Below are 27,493 nucleotides of genomic sequence, written 5' to 3' on the forward strand. Positions count from 1 at the left end.
CCAATGATGACATAAAAATCAAGGCCAAAGGCTCAGCAATCTCTTCCCTGGCTTCCCAGAGAATCCTAGGATAAATCCCATCAGGCCCCGGGGGCATATCTATTTTCAGCCTGTCCAGAATTGCCAACACCTCTTCCCTTCGTACCTCAATGCCATCTATTCTAATAGCCTGGGTCTCAGCATTCTCCTCCACAACATTCTCTTTTTCCTGAGTGAATACTGACGAAAAATATTCATTTAGTATCTCGCCTATCTCTTCAGACTCCACACACAACTTCCCATCCCTGTCCTTGATTGGCCCTACTCTTACCCTAGTCATTCTTTTATTCCTGACATACCTATAGAAAGCTTTTGGGTTTTCCTTGATCCTACCTGCCAAATACTTCTCATGTCCCCTCCTTGCTCGTCTTAGCTCTCTCTTTAGATCCTTCCTCGCTACCTTGTAACTATCAAGCGCCCCAACTGAAACTTCACACCTCATCTTCACATAGGCCTCCTTCTTCCTCTTAACAAGAGATTCCACTTCTTTGGTAAACCACGGTTCCCTCGCTCGACGCCTTCCTCCCTGCCTGACCGGTACATACTTATCAAGAACACGCAGTAGCTGATCCTTGAACAAGCCCCACTTATCCAGTGTGCCCAACACTTGCAGCCTACTTCTCCACCTTATCTCCCCCAAGTCACGTCTAATGGCATCATAATTGCCCTTCCCCCAGCTATAACTCTTGCCCTGCGGTGTATACTTATCCCTTTCCATCCTTAACGTAAACGTCACCGAATTGTGGTCACTGTCCCCAAAGTGCTCACCTACCTCCAAATCCAACACCTGGCCTGGTTCATTACCCAAAACCAAATCCAATGTGGCCTCGCCTCTTGTTGGCCTGTCAACATATTGTTTCAGGAAACCCTCCTGCACACACTGTACAAAAAACGACCCATCTATTGTACTCGAACTATATCTTTTCCAGTCAATATTTGGAAAGTTAAAGTCTCCCATAATAACTACCCTGTTACTTTCGCTCTTATCCAGAATCATCTTCGCCATCCTTTCCTCTACATCCCTAGAACTAACACTTCACCTGGTGCCACTCCCCTGCTGTAGCCTTGCAAATGTTCTCTTCAGATACTGAACCAATTCAATTCAGAAAGCCACGATTGAATTTGCCTTCACATACACTCAGGCAGTGCATTCCCGATCTGACCACTTGCTGCGTATAAACCATTTCCTCATGTTGCCTCTGGTTCTTTGCCAATTTACCATGAAGCTGCAATCTCTGGTTCTCGGAACATCTGAACTAGGAGCAGGAGTTTAGTTCAGGCAATTCAGCCCCTCGGACCTGTCCCACCATTCAACACAATCATGGCTGATCTCATCTCGGCCTCACCTCCACCTTCCTGCCTGCTCCCATAACCCTTCACCCCATTACTAATTAAAAACCTTTTTTCTTTTTCTCAGGTTTATTCAGTGTTCCAGCAATCACTGCACTCTGGGCTAGAGAATGCCACAGATTCACAAACGAACCTTTGAGTTTTAAATTTCAGTTTTAAATCTTCTATCCCTTAGCCTAAAACTATGGCCTCTCGTTCTAGAATGTCCTGTAAGGAGAAAGATCCACTCTGTGTCTACCCTGTCAATCCCCTTAGCATCTCATATGCCTCAATTAGATCTCCCCTCATTCTTCTAAACTCCACGAGTATAGGCCTAAACTGCTCAATCTCCATCCTTCCACCAATGGGAACAGTTTCTTCCTGTCTACTCCGCTCACTCCATCATGATTTTGAACACTATTAAATCTCCTCTCAACCTTCTTTTCCGTAAGAAGAACCACTGTGGGTGGTTCTCTGGGATCAAGGAATAGGAGGTTGTTTGAGAAAGTGGAATTGAGATAGAAGGTTAACCATAATCTTATTGAGCAGTAGAACAGGATCGAAGGGCTGAATGGCCCCCTCCTACCATTACTTATTTCAATTGTCTTCAAATTGTGCCCATGAAGCATGTGGGATAAGCACGGATGTGGGATAAGCACGGATGTGGGATAGGGACAGATGTGGGATCAGCGTGGATGTGGGATAAGCACGGATGTGGGATAAGCACGGATGTGGGATAGGGACAGATGTGGGATCAGCGTGGATGTGGGATAAGCACGGATGTGGGATAGGGACAGATGTGGGATCAGCGTGGATGTGGGATAAGCACGGATGTGGGATAGGGACAGATGTGGGATCAACGTGGATGTGGGATCAGCACGTATGTGGGATAAGCACGGATGTGGGATAGGGACAGATGTGGGATCAGCATGGATGTGGGATAAACACGGATGTGGGATAGGGACCGATGTGGGATCAGCGTGGATGTGGGATAGGGACAGATGTGGGATCAGCGTGGATGTGGGATCAGCATGGATGTGGGATCAGCGTGGATGTGGGATAGGGACAGATGTGGGATCAGCATGGATGTGGGATCAGCATGGATGTGGGATAAGCACGGATGTGGGATAGGGACAGATGTGGGATCAGCATGGATGTGGGATCAGCATGGATGTGGGATAAGCACGGATGTGGGATCAGCGTGGATGTGGGATAGGGACAGATGTGGGATCAGCGTGGATGTGGGATAAGCACGGATGTGGGATCAGCGTGGATGTGGGATAAACACGGATGTGGGATAGGGACCGATGTGGGATCAGCGTGGATGTGGAATAGGGACAGATGTGGGATCAGCGTGGATGTGGGATAAACACGGATGTGGGAGCAGCGTGGATGTGGGATAAACACGGATGTGGGATAGGGACCGATGTGGGATCAGCGTGGATGTGGAATAGGGACAGATGTGGGATCAGCGTGGATGTGGGATCAGCATGGATGTGGGATCAGCACGGATGTGGGATCGGCACGGATGTGGGATCAGCGTGGATGTGGGATCAGCACGGATGTGGGATCAACACGGATGAGGGATCAGCGTGGATGTGGGATAAGCACGGATGTGGGATCAGCACGGATGTGGGATAAACACAGATGTGGGATCAGCATGGATGTGTGATCAGCACGGATGTGTGATCAGCACGGATGTGGGATAAACACGGATGTGGGATCAGCACGGATGTGTGATCAGCACAGATGTGGGATCAGTACGGATGTGGGATAAACACGGATGTGTGATCAGCACGGATGTGGGATAGGGACAGATGTGGGATCAGCACGAATGTGGGATCAGCAGAGATGTGGGATCAGCACGGATGTGGGATCGGCACGGATGTGGGATCAGCGTGGATGTGGGATCAGCACGGATGTGGGATCAACACGGATGAGGGATCAGCGTGGATGTGGGATAAGCACGGATGTGGGATCAGCACGGATGTGGGATAAACACAGATGTGGGATCAGCATGGATGTGAGATCAGCACGGATGTGTGATCAGCACGGATGTGGGATAAACACGGATGTGGGATCAGCACGGATGTGTGATCAGCACAGATGTGGGATCAGTACGGATGTGGGATAAACACGGATGTGTGATCAGCACGGATGTGGGATAGGGACAGATGTGGGATAGGGACAGATGTGGGATCAGCACGAATGTGGGATCAGCAGAGATGTGGGATCAGCACGGATGTGGGATCAGCGTGGATGTGGGATCAGCACGGATGTGTGATCAGCACAGATGTGGGATCAGTACGGATGTGGGATAAACACGGATGTGTGATCAGCACGGATGTGAGATAGGGACAGATGTGGGATCAGCAGAGATGTGGGATCAGCACGGATGTGGGATCAGCGTGGATGTGGGATCAGCACGGATGTGGGATCAGCACGGATGTGGGATCAGCGTGGATGTGGGATCAGCACGGATGTGGGATCAGCGTGGATGTGTGATCAGCATGGATGTGGGATCAGCACGGATATGGGATCAGCACGGATGTGGGATCAGCACGGATGTGGGATCAGCACAGATGTGGGATCAGCACAGACGTGGGATCAACACGGGTGTGGGATAAACACGGGTGTGGGATAAGCACAGATGTGGGTTCAACACGGATGTGGGATAAGCACAGATGTGGGTTCAACACGGGTGTGGGATAAGCACGGATGTGGGATCAACACGGGTGTGGGATAAGCACAGATGTGGGATAGGGACGGATGTGGGATCAGCACAGATGTGGGATAGGCACGGATGTGGGATAGGAATGGATGTCCACAAAACTGGCAGTTCATCTTGTTGCTGGTCTGTGAGGTACTTTGGCAGCTGTCCCAACTGTGGCTTTCCTCTGAGCCTATTGGATATTGCACGTTTGGCATAGATAGTATTCGAAAAATGCTGAACTAAATTTGGACACTTGCCTCTGCATGGACCAGTCAGCCGCATTGAGAGGTGGTCTCAGAGTGCTGGACTAGTAAGTCTCTTTTTTAAGGATGTCCTTGTATCATTCGTACTGATCACCTTGATGTCAGATGTCCTGAGACAGTATCCCGGAGCGGTTCTGCTTGGGGATTCTGTAGTGGTCCATGCAGATTTAAGCTCAGAATTCATGAAGAAGTAAGCAAATCTGAATTTTGACAGTCGATTTCATATACAGGAAAATATTTTTGACTTTTATTAAGTGTTCCAATTTCTATCTCTTCACAGTGACTACTCCTCACAATTAGTCCACCAGTCACTGTTTGCAGTTTTATCCCTCAGAGCCTATCAGAGGCAGCGGACAAGCTGAGAGTTCAGATACAAATATATTTCCAGTCGGTGGGCCAATTGAGAGCTGTTTATAAATAAGTCCCTGATATGATAAATAGATCGAGTACAAAGTGGGACCACTAAACCTACAAAAATTCTTGGTTAGGTTGCAGTTAGAATCTGATTCCCAGTTTTGATTATTTCAGAAAACATGTCCAGACCATGCCCAGATTGCAGCAAAGATTCAGCAAGGTCATTTCATTCGAACAGAAAAGGCCAAGAGATGGTCTGATAGAGAAATTCAGATTCGAGGGGTTTCTGGCTAGGGAGTAAATAATTAGAGGACGTCAATTTAAGATCATCAAAATGACAGGATGGGTAGCAGAATTCTTATTGAGGGCGATGTCAGGGTATGGAACACTCGGCCATGAATAGTGGGGAAACAGAATGCATGACAGCTCCTAAAAAGGAAATATTGAGCAGGAGAAATTTTAAAAAGTTATGGGGAAAGTGGCTGAACATTTCCAGCCTTAGGCATAATGGCCTCCTCCTTTATTCTGATTCTCGTCCCAGTTGCAAGGCCCAATTAATAAGGATTATCAACCCTTTCCAACATAGTCATTTTGAACAGCTGGCTAATGTCAACTGGACTTACTAATGTCCAGAGAAACATAGAAACATGGGGCAGCACGGTGGCGCAGTGGGTTAGCCCTGTTGCCTCACAGCGCCGAGGTCCCAGGTTCGGTGCCGGCTCTGGGTCACTGTCCGTGTGGAGTTTGCACATTCTCCCCGTGTTTGCGTGGGTTTCGCCCCACAACCCAAAGATGTGCAGAGTAGGTGGATTGGCCACGCTAAATTGCCCCTTGGAAAAAATGAATTGGGGACACTAAATTTATTTTTTAATAAGAAACATAGGAATTAGGAGCAGAAGTCAGCAATTTAACCCTTCGAGCCTGCTCTGCCATCCAATCAGGTCATGGCTGATCTCTTCCTGGTCCCAAATCCACCTCCCTACCTGTTCCCAATTGGACGGCACGGTAGCACAGTGGTTAGCAGTGTTGCTTCACAGCTACGGGGTCCCAGGTTCGATTCCCGACTTGGGTCAGTGTGTGTGTGGAGTCTGCACGTTCTCCCCGTGTCTGCGTGGGTTTCCTCCGGGTGCTCCGGTTTCCTCCCACAAGTCCCAAAAGACGCGCTGTTCGGTGAATTGGACATTCTGAATTCTCCTTCCGTGTAGGGGCTTTTCACAGTAACTTCATTCGAAGTAACTTCGCAGTATTAATGTAAGCCTACTTGTGACACTAATAAAGATTATTATTATCCCTTTAATCCGTCTATAGAGAGTCATTGTTCCATTTTCTCAACTCTTTCAGAATGAATCACTAATGCTGCTGTTTTACCCTACACAATGTTGCATTTGTCACATGGAAACTGACAATAGTCCAAGGTGACTGAAGGGGCAGAAAGAATGTAAATTAGATTTTGCAGACACGGGGCAGTTTTCAGACCAGAGTTGATAATGATCTGTTAAATAAATCCAAGTAACATCTTCCTTTCTATATGCCAGTTTTCACAAGATGGGAAATGCACAAACAGCTCTGTATTTTTCATCTATTTATTGCAAATACGGAACTGGAGCTTTTTATTTCCTGTAGCCCCAAATGGATAATAACAATGAACTTGCTTCTTTAAGACAATGACCAGAACCTCTCATTTTAACTGAAGGTCGATGAACCATTTTACCACTTGGATAAGTAGGTGTTAAATTCTCTTGAAGACGTGTGCGGCAAAATAATCCATAGGTTTGTGTGCAACAACTAACTTTATTAAGTGCCAGAAATCTGCAGTGAGCCACGCCTCTCAGTCCTTCCGTAAAGCAGCAGCAATATTCAGAGTTTGGTATTTATCAACTTCAAAGAGTTAATGGTGTGGATTTTGTGAATTATCATCCAAGTTTTCCCTGATCTCCGAACTTTTCCTGAAGTGTTTCTGTCAGCAGAAGCCTGATGGAATATCTTCCATAAGATATAGGAGCAGAATTAGGCCACTCGGCCCATCGAGTCTGCTCCGCCATTCAATTTGCTGATATTTTTCTCATCCCCATTCTCCATCTCCTGATGATAACCCCTGATCCCCTTATTGATCAAGAACCTATCTATCTCTGTCTTAAAGACACTTAGTGAATTGGCCTCCACAGCCTTCTGCAGCAAAGAGTTCCACAGATTCACCAGCCTCTGGCTGAAGAAATTCCTCCTCATCTCTGTTTTAAAGGATTGTCCCTTTAGTCTGAGATGGTGTCCTCTGGTTCTAGTTTTTCCTACAAGTGGAAACATCCTCTCCACGTCCACACTATCCAGGCCTCTCAGTATCCTGTAAGTTTCAATAAGATCCCCCCTCATTGTTCTAAACTCCAACGAGTACAGACCCAGAGTCTTCAACCGTTCCTCACACGACAAGCTCTTCATTCCAGGGATCATTCTTGTGAACCTCCTCTGGACCCTTTCCATGCTGTCATTCCTCTTCCGTGCTGTCATTTTGGAGATTCGCCATTTCCAGTCATGGAAATATTTTGGTAAATAAATGCAATCTATTAGGTGCTATTTTTCTAGTTTAGAACATAGAATGTGGCTTCTTCCCATTTTTCTTGCTCACCAAAATGAGGAGTGTTTAGGGTCCAGAGGATGTTCACAAGAATGATCCCTGGAAAGAAGAACTTGTCATATGAGGAACGGTTGAGGACTCTGGGATTGTACTCGTTGGAGTTTAGAAGGATGAGGGGGGATGTTATTGAAACTTACAGGGTACTGCGGGGCCTGGATAGAGTGGACGTGGAGAGGATGTTTCCACTTGAGGAAAAACTAGAAGCAGAGGACACAATCTCAGACTAAAGGGACGATGCTTTAAAACAGAGATGAGGAGGAATTTCTTCAGCCAGAGGCTGGTGAATCAGTGGAACTCTTTGCCGCAGAAGGCTGTGGAGGCCAAATCACTGAGTGTCTTTAAGACCCAGATAGATAGGTTCTTGATCAATAAGGGATCAGGGGTTATGGGAGAAGGCAGGAGAATGGGGATGAGAAAATATCAGCCATGATTGAATGGCGAAGCAGACTCGATGGCCTAATTCTGCTATTATGTCTTATGGTCTTAAGGCTTGGGATATGGCACTCTCTTATAATCCTCGGGATACATAAAGTATTGAATCCCCCTACAGCCGCATGCTGCAATTATGCCCTTCCACAAATGGGGAAGTGTAGTTATACTGCCTGTTTATATCTGTTGAACGAGGTGCTCCTGCCAAATTTAGGAATCATATGCAATCTACCATCTCATGGACATCACATCCATTTTAATCTGCTTATTTACTGGGAGCTAACCATTAGGACTTTGGACAAACATTTTCGCTAACCTTTTACATAATGTTTTAGTTTTAAAGTAGTTTTCCTGTGGCCATTTCAAAATGTTAGAAGCATCAAATTAAGACGAGTTCTGTGAAAGCAGAACTGGATACCCGGTCTTTCCCTTAATTTGTGGATGGATGACTGAAGCAAGCACTCTCAAGTTGGTTATGAGGTTGTGAGCTTTCTATTGGGTTTTGAGGAACTCTAAAATCATTCTTATCCTTATCCCTCTTTCGGCATTTTAATCTCACTGGCTGCTGAGTCTAGTGCTTAACTTTGGTTGATTGGAACCTGCTATTGAACTAGTTAACACTGAAAAATCTCACCATTCATAACTGAGAGTTCGATGGAGTTGTGATACCATTAGTGCAATGTCTAAAACTGGAGTTTAATCTGCTGCAGAGTTTGGAGATGAAATGTTGTTTCTCTAATGGATTTGCAATGAGGACGTGCAGTATTAACACCTTCCTTCACAAGCTTCCCATACTACCTGGGGCATATGTTTCTAACAGCACTTGCAATGAGTTCTGATCACTCATTACACTGCACAAATTGCAGAATTTGAGCGGAACCATTATACATTACACTCCTGAGATTATTGTGAAATCTGGGAAAAGTATTCATAGAGTTTTACAGCACACGCAAGGCCAACAGGTCTAAGCTGGTGTTTATACTCCACAAGCGTCTCCTCCCACCACCTCCTATCAAATCCTATCTGAATATCTTTCTATTTCTTCCTCCCTTGCGTTCTTGATGGATCTCTGTGTCTATTCGGAACCCTGGATCTGCGTTATCCCTTCTTAGTTCCCAAATAAAAGAGATTCCAGACTGCGCTATTTGGAACTTTATTCGTCAGCTTTAGTGTCTACTTGTAAAGTCAATTTTTCAATACAAAATTTGAGAGGTTCTGACGAGCCCGGCAACAAGCGAGTCACATCGATTGTCTTCGGCAAATACAGGGGGTGAATTATTTTTTTAAAAAATAATTTTTATTAAAGTTTTCACAAAATATCAACAACAAAATGTAAAAGGAAGCCAATAGAATTAAATACAAAACAAAACAAACCCAGTGCCCCCTCCCCCCTATACATAAATAATAAATTAACACCCGCCGAAACACATAGTAAACATAGCAAATATATACACCCCCTCAGATCCCCCAGTATAGACAAACAAAAATAAAATAGAACCCCCCCCCCCCGCCGGGGGTTGCTGCTGCTGACCAATGTCTACCGTTCTGCCAGGAAATCCAAGAACGGAACGGTTGCCACCGCCTGAAAATCCCTTGTACCGATCCCCTTAAGGCAAATTTCACCCTCTCCAATTTAATAAACCCTGCCATAGCGTTGACCCAGGATTCCACGCTTGGGGACCTCGCCTCCTTCCACTGAAGAATTCTTCGCCGGGCTACCAGGGACGCAAAGGCCAGAATACCGGCCTCTTTCGCCTCCCGGCTCCCCTGCCACCCCAAATATTGCGAGCCCCCAGCCTGGTTTGACCCTGGAGCCTACCACCCTCGACACCGTCCTCGCTACGCCCTTCCAAAATTCCTCCAGCGCTGGGCATGCCCAGAACATATGGGTGTGGTTTGCTGGGCTCCCTGAGCACCTAACATACCTGTCCTTGCCCCCCAAAAACGGGCTCATCCTTGTCCCGGTCATGTGTGCCCTGTGCAGCACCTTAAACTGTATGAGGCTGAACCTCGCACACGAAGAGGAAGAGTTCACCCTCCCGAGGCATCTGCCCACGTCCCCTCCTCGATCTCCTCCACCAACTCCTCCTTCCACTTACCTTTCAGCACCTCCACCGAGGCCTCCTCCTCCTCCAGCATCACCTGGTAAGTTTCCGAGATCTTCCCCACTCCCACCCTCCCCCCCGAGAGCACCCTGTCCTGTACCGTGCGTGGCGGCACCAGCGGGAATTCCACCACTTGCCGCCTGGCAAACACCCTTACCTGTAAATACCTAAAGGCATTTTCCGGGGGGAGCCCATACTTCTCCTCCAGCTCACCCAGGCTCGCAAACTTCCCATCCACAAACAGGTCCCCCAACCTTCTTATCCCTGCCCAGTGCCACCCTGAAAACCCTCCATCTATTCTCCCTGGGACAAACCGGTGGTTCCCCCGTGTCGGGGTCCACACTGAGGCCCCCACTCCCCCCCCCCCCCACCCCCTCGTGCCGCCTCCATTGCCCCCAAAATCTGAGGCAACGCGTCCTACCTCTTGAACTCCCCCTCCATTTGCTCCACCAACCTCGTGAAATTAAGTCTATGCAGGGCCCCCCAGCTCCTGGCCACCTGGACCCCCAAATACCTGAAGCTCCTCTCCGCCCTTTTTAGTGGGAGCTCGCCAATCCCCCTCTCCTGGTCCCCTGGGTGAACCAGGAACAACTCGCTCTTCCCCATGTTGAGCTTGTACCCTGAGAAATCCCCGAACCCCCTGAGAATCCTCATTACCTCCGGCATTCCCCCCACCGGGTCTGCCACATATAACAGCAAGTCGTCCGCATAGAGCGACACCCTATGCTCCTCCCCACCCCGCACCAACCCCCTCCAGTTCCTCGACTCCCTCAGTGCCATAGCCAGGGGTTCAATCGCCAGCGCGAAGATCAGGGGGTGCAAGGGACACCCCTGCCTCGTCCCTTGGTGCAACGAAAGGTACTCAGACCTCCTCTTGTTCGTGGCCACACTCGCCATTGGGACCTCGTACAACAGCCTAACCCACCTGACGAACCCCTCCCCAAACCCGAACCTCTTCAGCACCTCCCACAAGTACCCCCACTCTACCATATCGAAGGCCTTCTCGGCGTCTATCGCCGCCAATCTCCGCCTCCCCCTCCCTCGCCGGCATCATAATAATGTTCAGGAGCCTCCGCACATTCGCGTTCAACTGCCTCCCCTTCACGCACCCCGTCTGGTCTTCGTGGATGACCTGCGGCACACAATCCTCAATTCTCGTGGCTCAGACCTTCGCCAGCACCTTGGCATCTACGTTTAACAACGAAATTGGTCTGTAAGACCCACACTGGGTCATATCTATAGAAAGCTTTAGGGTTACCCTTGATCCTACCTGCCAAAGACTTCTCATGTCTAGGTCTCCCCAATGTGAACCGAAATGGCTATCGCCGAGTACTCGGTATCCTCTACTTTTGCTATCAGCGCCCTGCTCATAATAAAAAAGTCAATCCGGGAATAGGCCTTATGAACGTGCAAGAAGAATGAAAATTCCCTAGCCCCCGGCCTTGCAAATCTCCAAGAGTCCACACCTCCCATCTGGCCCATAAACCCCCTCAGCACTTTAGCCGTCGCCGGCCTCCTACCCGTCCTAGACCTGGAGCGATCCAGTGCCGGATTCAACACCGTGTTAAAGCCCCCCCCCCCCATTATCAGGTCCCCCACTTCCAAGTCAGGGATCCGACCCAACATGCGCCGCATAAAACCCGCATCATCCCACTTCGGGGCGTACACGTTGACCAGCACCACCCTCTCCCCTTGCAGCTTACCACTTACCATTACGTTCCTGCCGCCATTGTCTGTCACAATGCTCGACGCCTCGAACGACACCCTCTTTCCCACCAAGATCGCCACCCCCTGATTTTTGGCATCCAGCCCCGAATGAAACACCTGACCTACCCACCCCTTCCTCAATCTTACCTGGTCTGCCACCTTCAGGTGTGTCTCCTGGAGCATGACCACATCTGCCTTCAGCCCCTTCAGGTGCGCAAACACCCGGGCCCGCTTAAATGGCCCGTTCAGCCCTCTTACGCTCCAGGTTATCAGCCGGATCAGGGGGCTACCTGCCCCCCTCCCCCGCTGACTAGCCATAACCCCTCCTCGGCCAGCCACGCGCCCGCACCCCACGCCCGCCCCGTTCCCCACGGCGGCAGACCCCCGTCCCAACACCCTCTACTCGCTCCAGCTCCTCCTTGACCATACCAGTAGCAACCCGGTTCTCCCCGCTCCCCCCCCCCCCCCCCCCCCCAGCTAGGACCCCTCCTAGCTGCATTGCTCCCCCCATTGCTCTCCCGCAAGTCAGCTGACTCCTGCTGACCCCGGCCGCTCCCGCCTCTCCTTCAACTCCTCACATTGTGGGACTTCCCCTCCCCCTCCATTACCCACCAGCAGGCTCTCCGCCTCCCCCTTCCATCCCAAGCACGGGAAGAAAGCCGCGCTTCCCCGCCCCCTCCAGCCTTCACCGCGGGAAAAAGCCGGCGCTTTCCACCTGCCCGGCCCACCTCCTCTGTCGCAGCTCCTTTTACAGGCCCAGTCCCCTCACCCCCGACTCGGGCCTCCCCCTCCCCTGCGGGGCCCCATCCCCCCTACCGGCCATCCACCCCGACTCCGTTTACTTACCCCCCTCCAAGAGCCCACCCGACAGACCCAACCAAAACAGTGCCCAACCCACCCTAACCACCCACACCGAACCAAAACTATACAAGAACAAACCCCCCCCCCCCTCAAAATATAACACAACAACAGCAATCCCTGACCATGCCCACCCCAGCCCCCCATCCTGACCCTCAGTGTGTGTCCAGCTTCTCGGCCTGAACAAAGGCCTAAGCCTCCTCCGGGGGCTCAAAATAATGGTGCCGGTCCTTGTAGGTGATCCACAGTTGCGCCGGCTGCAACATGCTAAACTTCACCCCCTTCCTGTGTACCACCGCCTTCACCCGGTTTTATCTGGCCCTCTTCTTTGCCACCTTCGCGCTCCAGTCCTGATATACTCGAACCTCTGCATTCTCCCACCTGCTGCTCCTCTCTTTCTTGGCCCACCTGAGCACACACTCCCGATCAGCGAACCGATGAAACTGCACCAACACCGCCCGCGGCGGCTCGTTAGCCTTGGGCCTCCTCGCCAGCACTCTATGGGCCCCTTCCAGCTCCTGGGGCCCCTGGAAGGACCCCGCTCCCATCAGCGAGTTCAACATGGTGACCACATAGGCCCCCACGTCCGACCCCGCCAGCCCCTCCCCAGGCCCAGGCGCCGCAGATTCTTCCGCCTCGACCGATTCTCCATCTCCTCGAACCTTTCCTACCATTTCTTGTGGAGCGCCTCCTGGGCCTCCACCTTTACCGCTAGGCGCAAGATCTCGTCCTCGTTATCTGAGATCTTTTGTCGGACCTCGCGGATCGCCACCCCCTGAGCCGTCTGGGTCTCCAGCAGCTTATCAATAGAAACCTTCATCGGTTCCAGCAGGTCCACTTTGAGCTCCCTGAAGCAGCGCTGGATAACCTCCTGCTGCTCCTGTGCCCACTGCATCCATGCTGCCTGGTCCCCGCCCGCCGCCATCTTGCTCTTCTTCCCTCGCACTTTCTTTGGCTTCACCACCACTTTTTTAGAGATTACTGTCTTTAAAGTTGTGTCCTCTTGTCAGCTGTGATTGGCTTTAACTAATTTATAATGCACTTAATTCGACCAAAGTGTCTGTCTGTCAAATGTAAGAGATAAAGGATTTGCGGTAATTTTCCATGATGGTCTGAGTGAAACACGTTTCCCACAAGAAATTATCACTATGGACTTACTAGCCGTTACCATCGAAACGGAACTGGAATGTCAGCCCTGTTCTCCATAACACAAAGGGTCTTTTCTGCTATTTGGCCTTGCACTCGCGAGTCTTCAAACAACTTGCAAAATGTGAGAATGGTGTGTCTTATCTGATCAGTTCACAGCTAGTCAGCTTTTCCCTCACTCTCATGGTTAATTTGATTTCGTTCATTACTCTTAAGGATTAAAGGATTTTTCCAACCAGGATTTCTTCATTAAACCTTTTATCGATCTTATCTATAGCTAACCACAAAATCTGATTTCTATCAGTACTTGTATATATTTTCTTTCAATGCATCAATGCTATTTGTCTCAACATATCCTGTGGTGGCGAGTTCCACATTCTCAGTGCACCCTGGTCAATAATTTTCTGCTGAATTCACTATGGGATTTATTAGTGACCGATTTATATTCATGGTCCCTGTTTTTTTACTCTCCACAAGTAGAAATTTCTACCCTTTTTGAAGAGCTCTGTCAGGCCACCTCTCATCCTTTTCTAGAGAAAATAATCCCAGCAACTGTTTCCTGTTGGTTATAATCTCTTTGTTCTGGTATCACCCTTGGAAGTTCTCCAGTGCCTCAATATCCTTCATGTACAGCCACAGACAAATTGGGATATGTAGCCCACAAGCAATCAATGTTGCAGCTTCACTCACCAGCTCATCGGGTACCATTAGGGATCATTGCTGTTTTGCCGTTACCTCCCAATCTAAAATGCCCCAATCGGGCAGCACGGTAGCATTGTGGTTAGCACAATTGCTTCACAGCTCCAGGGTCCCAGATTCGATTATGGCTTGGGTCACTGTCTGTGCGGAGTCTGCACATCCTCCCCGTGTGTGCGTGGGTTTCCTCCGGGTGCTCCGGTTTCCTCCCACAGTCCAAAGATGTGCAGGTTAGGTGGATTGGCCATGATAAATTGCCCTTAGTGTCCAAAATTGCCCTTAGTGTTGGGTGGGGTTACTGGGTTATGGCGATAGGGAGGAGGTGTTGACCTTGGGTATGGTGCTCTTTCCAAGAGCCGGTGCAGACTCGATGGGCCGAATGGCCTCCTTCTGCATCGTAAATACTATGATAAAAGGCTAACTGCAGGAGTAACCGCAAATCTCTCACCAGGCCTGGTGTAGTCACTCTTACCCTTCACCTTGTCACATTTGATGGTTACTAATGTTATGGGCCAGCGTTTAGAAAACAGCAAGGTATATCATGGAGTTCACCTGACTGTTGATTTATTTTAGTTACGATGAGCGCAAGGGCCAGCCTTTCAGCTGTTATTCATCAGAGGCCTTAAACACTTTTAATCAAAAACAAACTTTATTCTACAAATTTAGTTAACATTATTATAAACACACCCAGTAAGCATTTCTATCAGCTACCAACATATATACCCCACACAGCTACAGTACTCTATGTATAACCCTTAATAAACTTCCTCCTTAAGCTGATCCAATTTAATAACAAGTTCCCAGAAACCCCTTTTCCAAGGTGTGGCCCAGCACAGAGCACTCAGACCTGGTATGGATGCTCTTGTGTCATTTCCAGAACAGCAGGTTTGAACTCCTTCCAGAAAACAATTATTTATTTTCAAGTTATCAAGCAGTCTGGAAACAACTTTTAAACTGAAGATAGAGAACCACTTATTTTAACCTGTGCTGTACAAACCAGTTCAAACTCAAAGCAAAAGTAAAACTAACTCAAAAACGAAAGTAAAAACCCAGAGCCACAGCCCAGCTCCACCCACACAATGACATCACTGAAGCCATGTGATAAGACAAAAACATTTCTTAAAGGGACACTCCCATGACACTAATGTACCTTGATGCTTTTAGGATGCACTCTTGATCCTCTTCATCACTAACCTGTCCTTTCCTCTTCTTGTTCCAACAGTAATAATGATCCCACCAGTTTGCACTGTACCTTCCTGCCTCTGCAAATCCCCCACCTCTCAGCATTCTGTCACAGACATTTGTCCTTTTGCTGATCTGGCTCTGTCTGTGGGAACCCACTGCTCTTTACTCAGGCCTGCATTCGGTACCAGTTAGTTACCCTGAAAATATAAATCAGTTATAGCTAGTCGAGTTGTTCACGTTGTGGCTTGGTGTTTGGGTGAGGAAACCTTCCTGACACCATGGGCCCACAGGTGTGTTCCTTACTGTTTTGAAACTAGAGGATTTGAGAAAAGTTGCTGCTGTTGATGCACTAAAGATACTTTCTTCCCTTAGGCACTTTAATTTTTTGAACGTTTTAAATCTAAACACCAGAAGTACACAACCAATTCAGTTTAATAAGCCTCAGTAAAAAAGTTAATATAAATATGTCTTTCACTATGCCTGTTTAATGTAGATCATAGGAGGAACTCTATAAATTGCTGGAGCTTTGTTACGAGTGGAAATATCTGACATTTAAGCCAGGCATCAATTGCCTATGCGCAAGTCCTTCTTCATACACACTGTTATAAGATGTGTAGCCACTATTTAGCAAATTTTTGGTCAGTTTTCATCAGCATCAGAGTGAGCATCTGAATTGAACCATATCCCTCAGCCCTCTGCTGCTCCCTGCTTGGATATGCATTTAGCTATAGTGTTGCTGTTCATTACATTTAAAAACACGGCGTTTTTTTAATACAAAGCAGTAAACATAAGTTAGAAATGCCTGCTGTCCTGACCAATATTTAACTAACATCAAAAAAACAGATGATCTGGGTCATTATCACATTGCTGTTTGTGGGAGCTTTCTGTGTGCATATTGTCTGTCACATTTCCTACATCACAACCGTGAGTACAAATCGAAAGTAGTTCGTTGGAAGTAAAGCACTTTAAAATATCCGGTAATCTTGAAAGGTGTTCCAGAAATGCAAGACTTTTAAGAAAATTTCTGATGACCTATAGAGTAATCCCATCTATGGATCAAAACAGGAAGCTATGCTGTGGGATATTTATCTTTCTTGCGTAGCAGGTTTATCTATAGGGATTTCACTGAACTGTATTCTGAGCTGGGCTGTTTGTTTCAGTTAAAATTTATTGTCAAAGTCCCCAGTTCATCAAAGCATCAAATCACAATTTGTCAACAAGCATTAGTTTGTCCCACTTCCACCTTTCACTCTCTTGCTTCCTTACTTTTCTCTCTCTCTCTCTCTCTGCTTAGAAACTGCTTTACACGTTTGGAAAACAATCTAAACTAGCCAACAAACAAGAGTAGGGAAAGATTAAATTCCATTAACAGTAGAAAATGTGCCAAGGAAGTTAGTAAAAAAATAAATGTATATTAATGCTGGTGATGACCAATTTAACTAAACAACAACCAAATGCTGAAACCATAGAATGCTGGAATAATGGAGCCACTGCAATAATCAGTCAGTGATCCTGAAAGATTCCTCACTTTGAAGCATTGGTATGAAAGATCCTTGCAGTCCAGTTGTGTTCAGTACATTAACACTGCAGTACATGACCAATTTGGAATCCTGTTTTAACTAATTATATTTCTGAATAATAACTAAAATGAATAATTGGGTCTGTGATCTCAATACACATTCACATCTTGAATTAATGTTAAATTTTTGTTGGTTTAATGGTAAGATAAAATAGTGCTGTTTGTCATTCAACATTTTACTTTGTTACTGAATGGGGGCAAGGCTAGTTAAATAAATATTCACGTGGGAAGTATATTTCCGGATATCATATTTGAGATGTTTTCTCCCAAACTGAACAAACTAAAATTCTGGCCAGAATTTTATGTTGGGAGGTCGGGTGTGTTCCCGACCCGACCAAGTGTAAAATCACATTAAATGACGTTGGGTGACTGTCAGCTGTTGGGGGGGAGGGACAGTAGAGGGTTTGGGGGCTGTACTTATTTTTGTGTCATGTTTTCGTATTGCAGATATTTACCCCAAAAAACAAGGCAATAGACAGCGATAGCTGCCGATGTGATTTTCAGCTCATCACACGGGCAAAACAGATGGGTACAGTAGACAGGTTTTTATCGGGACTATGCCCTCCAGCCAGCTTGTTTAGCCACATGTTTCCCAGCGCTCGCAGCACCGAGAAACACACTATCCAACGTGACTCTGGTTAGATATGGGGCCTCAGCAGGGACTGCGTGGGCGGCATTGGTCTTGGTTTTATTTCCCGCGCTGAGGAGTCCCGCTCACCGAAACTCAGTGCAGGGAGAAATTTGAAAATGGCGTGTCAATCGTTCGACCCCTGGGCACGGCCCCCTAACCTCCACCCACAAGCCCCAACTCACTCTAAGGGGGTCCTTGGCCCCACTCGCACTCCCACCTCATGAGCACAGGGCACCACCGTGCCCGATCACCACTGCGCAAATAATGCTAGCTTGGCACCTTGGCACTCCCAGCTCCGCATTTCAGGACTTCATCTTCCCTGGAAGGTTCCCTAAGGATTGCAGCTTGGTGCTCCCTCATTTGCAGGGGACTGGTGGAATGGGCACAGTGTACTCTGCTATTGGGACCTCCTCTGAAGAAGAAGAGAGAGGAAGGAGGTGGAAGGAGGGTGAGGTGAGTGCGGGTAGTGTTCGAGGGAGAGATCGTCAGGAGGAGAGACATTGGCTCAGTTGGTGCATGGGCAGCAGGGATGTCGAGGTGGGAGGGTGCGTTGAAGCCGCCATTACCCAGTGGTGAGAGTGTCCAGGCGGCGCTCCAGCTACCTCCAGATGTCTGCGGTCCCGTGCTGTAGGAGGCTCTGTCTCTCCAGGGACACAATATACCACAAACTGGAAAGCGCCTCCAACGGTGAGGGCGGACACCCCATCCCGATGGCTTTGAAAGTTACAGTGATCCTCAGGTTGTACTCATCCTTTTCAGGGCTCAGTGGGGGATCAGTGCAGCGCGTCGCAATCAGCTGCACACAGTTGGTTCAAGCTGGTGACTGACGCTACCTTCAGACACAAATTTATCCACGACCAGACAGGCGAGGCAGCCAGGCGGAGGGCCAGGTCAGAGGCTTCACAGTGATGGCTGGGTTCCGCCGCATCCAGGGCTATTATAGATTGAACTCACGTGGCCATCAAGGTGTCATCCTCCATCCCCTCCCTGTCATCCTCCCTCCCCTCCCTGTCATCCTCCCTCCCCTCCCTGCCATCCTCCCTCCCCTCCCTGCCATCCTCCCTCAACTCCCTGCCATCCACCCTCCCCTCCCTGCCATCCACCCTCCCCTCCCTGCCATCCTCCCTCCCCTCCTTGCCATCCTCCCTCCCGCCCTGCCATCCTCCCTCCCCCCTGCCATCCTCCCTCCCCTCCCTGCCATCCTCCCTCCCCCCTGCCATCCTCCATCCCCTCCCTGCCATCCTCCCTCCCCTCCCTGTCATCCTCCCTCCCCTCCCTGTCATCCTCCCTCCCCTCCCTGCCATCCTCCCTCCCCTCCTTGCCATCCTCCCTCCCCTCCCTGCCATCCTCCCTCCCCTCCCTGCCATCCTCCCTCCCCTCCCTGTCATCCTACCCCCCCCTGCCATCCTCCCTCCCCTCCCTGCCATCCTACCTCCCCTCCCTGCCATCCTCCCTCCCCTCCCTGCCATCCTCCCTCCCCTCCCTGCCATCCTCCCTCCCCTCCCTGCCATCCTCCCTCCCTTCCCTGCCATCCTCCCTCCCCCCTGCCATCCTCCCTCCCCCCTGCTATCCTCCCTCCCCTCCCTGCCATCTTCCCTCCCCCCTGCCATCCTCCCTCCCCTCCCTGCCATCTTCCCTCCCCCCTGCCATCCTCCCTCCCCTCCCTGCCATCCTCACTCCCTTCCCCGCCATCCTCCCTCCCCATCCAGTCATCCTACCTCCCCTCCCTGCCATCCTCCCTCCCCTCCCTGTCATCCTACCCCCCCTGCCATCCTCCCTCCCCTCCCTGCCATCCTGCCTCCCCTCCCTGCCATCCTCCCTCCCCTCCCTGCCATCCTCCCTCCCCTCCCTGCCATCCTCCCTCCCCTCCCTGCCATCCTCCCTCCCCCCTGCCATCCTCCCTCCCCCTGCTATCCTCCCTCCCCTCCCTGCCATCTTCCCTCCCCCCTGCCATCCTCCCTCCCCTCCCTGCCATCTTCCCTCCCCCTGCCATCCTCCCTCCCTTCCCCGCCATCCTCACTCCCTTCCCCGCCATCCTCCCTCCCCTCCCTGCCATCCTCACTCCCCTCCCCGCCATCCTCCCTCCCCTCCCTGCCATCCTCCCTCCCCTCCTACCCCCCCTGCCATCCTCCCTCCCCTCCCTGCCATCCTCCCTTCCCTCCCTGCCATCCACCCTCCCCTCCCTGCCATCCTCCCTCCCCTCCCTGCCATCCTCACTCCCCTCCCTGCCATCCTCCCTCCCCCCTGCCATCCTCCCTCCCCCTGCTATCTTCCCTCCCCTCCCTGCCATCTTCCCTCCCCCTGCCATCCTCCCTCCCCTCCCTGCCATCTTCCCTCCCCCCTGCCATCCTACCTCCCCTCCCTGCCATCCTCCCTCCCCTCCCTGTCATCCTCCCTCCCCTCCCTGCCATCCTCACTCCCCTCCCCGCCATCCTCCCTCCCCATCCAGTCATCCTACCTCCCCTCCCTGCCATCCACCCTCCCTTCCCTGTCATCCTCCCTTCCCTCCCTGCCATCCACCCTCCCTTCCCTGCCATCCTCCCTCCCCCTGCCATCCTCCCTCCCTCCCCCTGCCATCCTCCCTCCCCACCCCTGCCATCCTCCCTCCCCCCTGCCACCATCCTCCCCTCCCGGCCATCCACACTCCCCTCCCTTCCATCCTCCCTGCCATCCACCCTCCCCTCCCTGCCATCCTCTCTCCCCTCCCTGCCATCCTCCCTCCCCTCCCTGGCATCCACCCTCCCCTCACTGCCATCCTCCCACCCCTCCCAGCGGCCTCCTCCCCACCCCTCCGTGCCAGCCTCCCTCCCTGCCATGAATTTAACTGGCTGTCATCCCTTTCTCCCTCTAAATCTTTTGCATTTAATCCACGGTATCCCATACCCTTACACTTGAGAGGGAGCACAGCCTTCATTGGCTGCAAAGTGCCTTGGATCATCCTGATGATGTGAAAGATGCTATAGAAATGCACGTTGTCCCATCTATCTATCTAAAGTTTTCTTTAATGTGGCCTATGAAATAACTTCTATCTTTTTGAGGACAAGCAGTTTAATCTTTTTAGGTTTTTTGTGAAGTTATGAACATTATTCCTTAAAGGGCATCAGGAAACCTCAGCTCCGGGGACCATGGTTACCAATGACGGCATGCAGCGTCATATTGACAATGATTTGTGTAGTGTTGCTATCCAGCTGTCTGAGGTTAGCTTCAGCTAAATGAACCAAGGATAAGTTGCTGATGTAGTCACGTTGTCATAGCAACCGATATTGGTACAGAAATGTTCTTTATATTTGTGATCTATCTGCTTCCTGTGAGTAAACAGGCAATCTACTGTCTTAAAATAGCATCCTAATGTTCCGATATGCGAAACATGTGTGAATCAAAGATAAAATAATTTGATATCAGCTAACATTTGATTGGGTAATCAATTCACAAATAGATTGAGAACTTCAGGATTTAGTATTTTGATATCAACATTCCTTTGCATTCATTACACCAGCTATCAAAGTTTTTTTTGGGTCTATTGTTCATGTTAAATCAATGTTGGAGCACTATCTTGTCTGGAGTGCGTCGATCATAAATGCTGGAAGGCAGAAGTGCTGAAAGCGGCTGACTGGGTCATGAATTAACTGTCAGAGCTAATAAAAGAATAAAATCGGCCACAGTTTGCAGGACTGATTTAAATCATGAAACAAAACCTTAGGTTAGGCATCATTCCTTCTCTCACTCTGTAAGACAACATATTTTTGGGGGATTATTTTTCACTCATTTTCCCCTCTACAGTTGCTGTAGCCTTCAGTAACTCCTTCCTGTCACCCTATCCGATGAAAAAGAGCAGGTGAGTTGCCTGTTTTGAAACCTCATTCTGTAATTCTACTGGAGGTTGACTCGCTCACTCCTGTATCGCTCTCTTTCTGTGGAAGAACATGGTTTGAGCTGAAGTGAAAACAGAAAGTGCTGAAAATCCCCAGGTCTGGCAGCATCTCTGGAGAATGAAACCGAGTTAATGGGCTAGATTTTGGGGGGGGAGTTGGGGAGATTCTGTAGACCATGCCTTACAGGACCGAACAGAGATGCTCTGAAGCCATTTCTGACAGACTCCACTTTCACTGTAACAAATGTGGAAGTGACAAATTTTTAGAGCAGACATAAATGTTCATGAAGGACAGAGAGGATACATAGAACATAGAACAATACAGCGCAGTACAGGCCCTTCGGCCCACGATGTTGCACCGAAACAAAAGCCATCTAACCTACACTATACCATTATCATCCATATGTTTATCCAATAAACTTTTAAATGCCCTCAATGTTGGCGAGTTCACTACTGTAGCAGGTAGGGCATTCCACGGCCTCACTACTCTTTGCGTAAAGAACCTACCCCTGACCTCTGTCCTATATCTATTACCCCTCAGTTTAAGGCTATGTCCCCTTGTGCTAGCCATTTCCATCCGCGGGAGAAGGCTCTCACTGTCCACCCTATCTAACCCTCTGATCATTTTGTATGCCTCTATTAAGTCTCCTCTTAACCTTCTTCTCTCTAACGAAAACAACCTCCAGTCCATCAGCCTTTCCTCATAAGATTTTTCCTCCATACCAGGCAACATCCTGGTAAATCTCCTCTGCACCCGTTCCAAAGCCTCCACGTCCTTCCTATAATGCGGTGACCAGAACTGTACGCAATACTCCAAATGCGGCCGTACCAGAGTTCTGTACAGCTGCAACATGACCTCCCGACTCCGGAACTCAATCCCTCTACCAATAAAGACCAACACTCCATAGGCCTTCTTCACAACCCTATCAACCTGGGTGGCAACTTTCAGGGATCTATGTACATGGACACCTAGATCCCTCTGCTCATCCACACTTCCAAGAACTTTTCCATTAGCCAAATATTCCACATTCCTGTTATTCCTTCCAAAGTGAATCACCTCACACTTCTCTACATTAAACTCCATTTGCCACCTCTCAGCCCAGCACTGCAGCTTATCTATATCCCTCTGTAACCTGCTACTTCCTTCCACACTATCGACAACACCACCGACTTTAGTATCGTCTGCAAATTTACTCACCCACCCTTCTGCGCCTTCCTCTAGGTCATTGATAAAAATGACAAACAGCAACGGCCACAGAACAGATCCTTGTGGTACTCCACTTGTGACAGAACTCCATTCTGAACATTTCCCATCAACCACCACCCTCTGTCTTCTTTCAGCTAGCCAATTTCTGATCCACATCTCTAAATCACCCTCAATCCCCAGCCTCCGTATTTTCTGCAATAGCCTACCGTGGGGAACCTTATCAAACGCTTTGCTGAAATCCATATACACCACATCAACTGCTCTACCCTCGTCTACCTGTTCAGTCACCTTCTCAAAGAACTCGATAAGGTTTGTGAGGCATGACCTACCCTTCACAAAGCCATGCTGACTATCCCTGATCATATTATTCCTATCTAGATGATTATAAATCTTGTCTCTTATAATCCCCTCCAAGACTTTACCCGCTACAGACGTGAGGCTCACCGGTCTATAGTTGCCAGGGTTGTCTCTGCTCCCCTTTTTGAACAAAGGGACCACATTTGCTATCCTCCAGTCCTCTGGCACTATTCCTGTAGCCAATGATGACATAAAAATCAAAGCCAATTGTCCAGCAATCTCTTCCCTGGCCTCCCAGAGAATCCTAGGATAAATCCCATCAGGTCCCGGGGACTTATCTATTTTCAGCCTGTCCAGAATTGCCAACACCTCTTCCCTACGTACCTCAATGCCATCTAATCTATTTACCTGGTGCTCAGCATTCTCCTCCACAACATTATCTTTTTCCTGAGTGAATACTGACGAAAAATATTCATTTAGTATCTCGCCTATCTCTTCAGACTCTACACACATCTTCCCATCCCTGTCCTTGACTGGTCCTACTCTTTCCCTAGTCATTCGCTTATTCCTGACATACCTATAGAAAGCTTTTGGGTTTTCCTTGATCCTCCCTGCCAAATACTTCTCATGTCCCCTCCTTGCTCGTCTTAGCTCTCTCTTTAGATCCTTCCTCGCTACCTTGTAACTATCCATCGCCCCAACTGAAACTTCACACCTCATCTTCACATAGGCCTCCTTCTTCCTCTTAACAAGAGATTCCACTTCTTTGGTAAACCACGGTTCCCTCGCTCGGCACCTTCCTCCCTGCCTGACCGGTACATACTTATCAAGAACACGCAGTAGCTGATCCTTGAACAAGCTCCACTTATCCAGTGTGTCCAACACTTGCAGCCTACTTCTCCACCTTATCCCCCCCAAGTCACGTCTAATGGCATCATAATTTCCCTTCCCCCAGCTATAACTCTTGCCCTGCGGTGTATACTTATCCCTTTCCATCCTTAACGTAAACGTCACCGAATTGTGGTCACTGTCCCCAAAGTGCTCACCTACCTCCAAATCCAACACCTGGCCTGGTTCATTACCCAAAACTAAATCCAATGTGGCCTCGCTTCTTGTTGGCCTGTCAACAAACTGTGTCAGGAAACCCTCCTGCACACACTGTACAAAAAATGACCCATCTAATGTACTCGAACTATATCTTTTCCAGTCAATATTTGGAAAGTTAAAGTCTCCCATAATAACTACCCTGTTACTTTCGCTCTTATCCAGGATCATCCTCGCCATCCTTTCCTCTACATCCCTAGAACTATTTGGAGGCCCATAGAAGACTCCCAACAGTGTGACCTCTCCTTTCATGTTTCTAACCTCAGCCCATACTACCTCGGAAGATGAGTCTCCATCTAGCATCTTCTCCGCCACCGTAATACTGCTCTTGACTAGCAGCGCCACACCTCCCCCTCTTTTGCCTCCTTCTCTGAGCTTACTAAAACACCTAAACCCCGGAACCTGCAACATCCATTCCTGTCCCTGCTCTATCCATGTCTCCGAAATGGCCACAACATCGAAGTCCCAGGTACCAACCCATGCTGCCAGTTCCCCTACCTTGTTTCGTATACTCCTGGCATTGAAGTAGACACACTTCAAACCACCTAGCTGAACACTGGCCCCCTCCTGCGACGTCAAATCTGTGCTCCTGACCTCTATACTCTCATTCTCCCTTACCCTAAAACTACAATCCAGGTTCCCATGCCCCTGCTGCATTAGTTTAAACCCCCCCAAAGAGCACTAACAAATCTCCCCCCCAGGATAGTTGTGCCCCTCAGGTTCAGATGTAGACCATCCTGTCTGTAGAGGTCCCACCTTCCCCAGAAAGAGCCCCAGTTATCCAGAAATCTGAATCCCTCCCGCCTGCACCATCCCTGTAGCCACGTGTTTAAATGCTCTCTCTCCCTATTCCTCATCTCACTATCACGTGGCACGGGCAACAACCCAGAGATAACAACTCTGTTTGTTCTAGTTCTGAGCTTCCATCCTAGCTCCCTGAAAGCCTGCCTGACATCCTTGTCCCCTTTCCTACCTATGTCGTTAGTGCCAATGTGGACCACGACTTGGGGCTGCTCCCCCTCCCCCCTAAGGACCCGGAAAACACGATCCGAGACTGTAGAAGTGACAAACTGTGAAGTTGTTTAAAAATGTAAATCCCTGTCAGTGAGTAAACTCAAGCTGGGAAGTTATTTAACAAAACAAAAATATGTCAGAGTTGAAAAAGTCTGTTCAAGCAGTTGCAATAATAGTTTTTGGGACATTTTCCCAAGGCCTATAGTTTTATCATTATTAACATTTGACTGCTTTTGACTCAGTTCACAGTTTGATTGACAGCTTAAAGAGGTTATTAAAGGATTTTCTGTCTTTGATGTGAAGCTATGAAGGCTGTTTGTGTAAAGGGTTTTTAAAGTTTTGAATGGGCATAAATGGGAGTTTTTTTAATATAGTGAAGGCTGTAATACCTATTTAGACCTTGATTCTTTATTTTATTTCATCTCAACATGGCTCCTGTTGTCTGCCATGGTGGATACTGGCTAGGTTGGTGTCGACGATGTAAGAGTTAAGTATGGTGAGTGGTTGGGTATGATTTAGCATTAAGTTGACAAAAAGGCTATAAGGGTCATGGGGCTGCGTGAGAGGGTCATTGTTTGGTATGGAATTGGCACGTGGAGTGGGGGAATGATGCAATTTGAGGGGCAGGGGCTAGAGGGTGTAAAGTTTAAATAAACAACTGCGACAAAGTGCCAGAGACGACGGCAAGCCTTTTAAACCTTGGGCATGATTCAGCTGGCTTAAAACGAAGTCCATTGTCGGGCGTTTTTCGCGGAGTGTTTCTTGGCAACTGCAGCACCATAAAAACACCCGGCACTTTGCTCTCTCTTTTAGCCTCGGATTGTCTCTTGAAAAAAGCTGCACCTTGGGTGATTTGCTGCGCAGATCTAGCCGCCATTTTAACTGGCCGCCTCGATCTCTTTTCCCTGCCCCCCTTTATTGGCCCCCCTCCTAACCTTGGGGAGACTCCTGGCAGGCACTGCCAGGGTGCCAGACTGAGAAAAGGAAAGGTCTGTGAAAGAATGGAGGGCAGGGAAGATTAGATGACAAACGGGATGTTGTTGTGAGAAAAAAGGGTATTGATTGTGTATCAATTGCGGTTAACTATAAGGTGGAGCACATTGGTTGTACTTGAGCACTTAGAAAGAGACTAAATGAGGATGAGAGTTGAGTTACGTTTTTAACTCTATGAATAAATCTAAAATCAGGCTCAGGTTTAACTTTTTGCCAAATGGCTAACGAGAATTTAAGAAAGCGATGATGCTAATGAAACAAAAGCTGGGATCACAAGAGGTCCGAATGGTTACGGCAATTGTGGAGGGAGAGGGTACCATGTAGAAGGACAAGGGCAGCGGATATCTGGGAACACCACCTGGAGGTTCCCCTCCAAGCCACTCACCATCCTGACTTGGAAATATATCGTCCTTCCTTCACTGTCGGATCACAATTTTGCAACTCCATCCCAAACAGCACGGTGGGTGTACCTACACCCCAGAGACTGCAGCGGTTCAAGAAGGCAGCTTACCACCACCTTCTGAAGGCAACTAGGAATGGGTAATAAACGTTGGCCGACTACTGAGTTCTGTCTTCACGGAGGAAGATACAGATAACGCCTCAGAAATGCTAAGGATCTAGTGAAAAGGAGGAATTACAGGAAATTAGTATCACTGGAAAAGCAGTGCTGAAAAAGCGAATGAGACTCGAGCTGAGAAATCCCCAGGGCCAATCATCTACATCCCAGGGTACTAAAGGAGGTTGCCATGGAAATAGTGGGTGCGAAGATTATCATCTTCCAAAATTCTGTAGCTGCTGGAACAGTCTCGTCAGATTGGTGGTAACAAATATAAGCCCAATATTTAAAATGGAGGGAGGGAGAAAATAAGGAAATACAGACTGGTTAGCGTAACATCAATGGTGGGGAAAATGCTAGTCTATTATTATGGATGTGATAACAGGACACCTAGAAAAATCAACAGGATAAGAAAAGTCAACATGGATTTATGAGAAGTAAATCACGTTTCATAAACCTACTGGAGTTTTTGAAGAATAGATAAGGGGGAACCAGTGGAAATAGTATATTTTGATTTTCCAAAAGCATTTGATAAGGTCCCACATAAGCAAAATTGAAGCACATGGGATTGGGAATTGGTTAGCTGACAGGAATACGTGGCAGATGCCGTATAAGACGGGTAAATGAGCAGGTATCCACTTCAGATAACAGAATTATGCAGTACTTTTTGAACAGTGATAGATTGGGAAATGATGTACAAAGGGGCCTGGGTGTTCTAGTACACTACTCACTGAAAGCTAGCTTGCAGGTACAGCAAACAATTAGGAAGGCAAATAGGGGGCAGCACG

The 27,493-nt window shown here is 48.7% G+C and overlaps 1 protein-coding gene across 8 annotated transcripts in view; it reads left to right on the top strand.

Moving 5' to 3' along the window:
* pitpnm2 (phosphatidylinositol transfer protein, membrane-associated 2) overlaps positions 1-27,493 on the top strand; it is a 764,809-nt gene that overhangs the window by 443,332 nt on the left and 293,984 nt on the right. The gene's annotated exons all lie outside the window — the stretch shown is intronic.

Source organism: Scyliorhinus torazame, chromosome 1 (assembly GCF_047496885.1).
Source record: "Scyliorhinus torazame isolate Kashiwa2021f chromosome 1, sScyTor2.1, whole genome shotgun sequence".
NCBI lineage: Eukaryota > Metazoa > Chordata > Chondrichthyes > Carcharhiniformes > Scyliorhinidae > Scyliorhinus > Scyliorhinus torazame.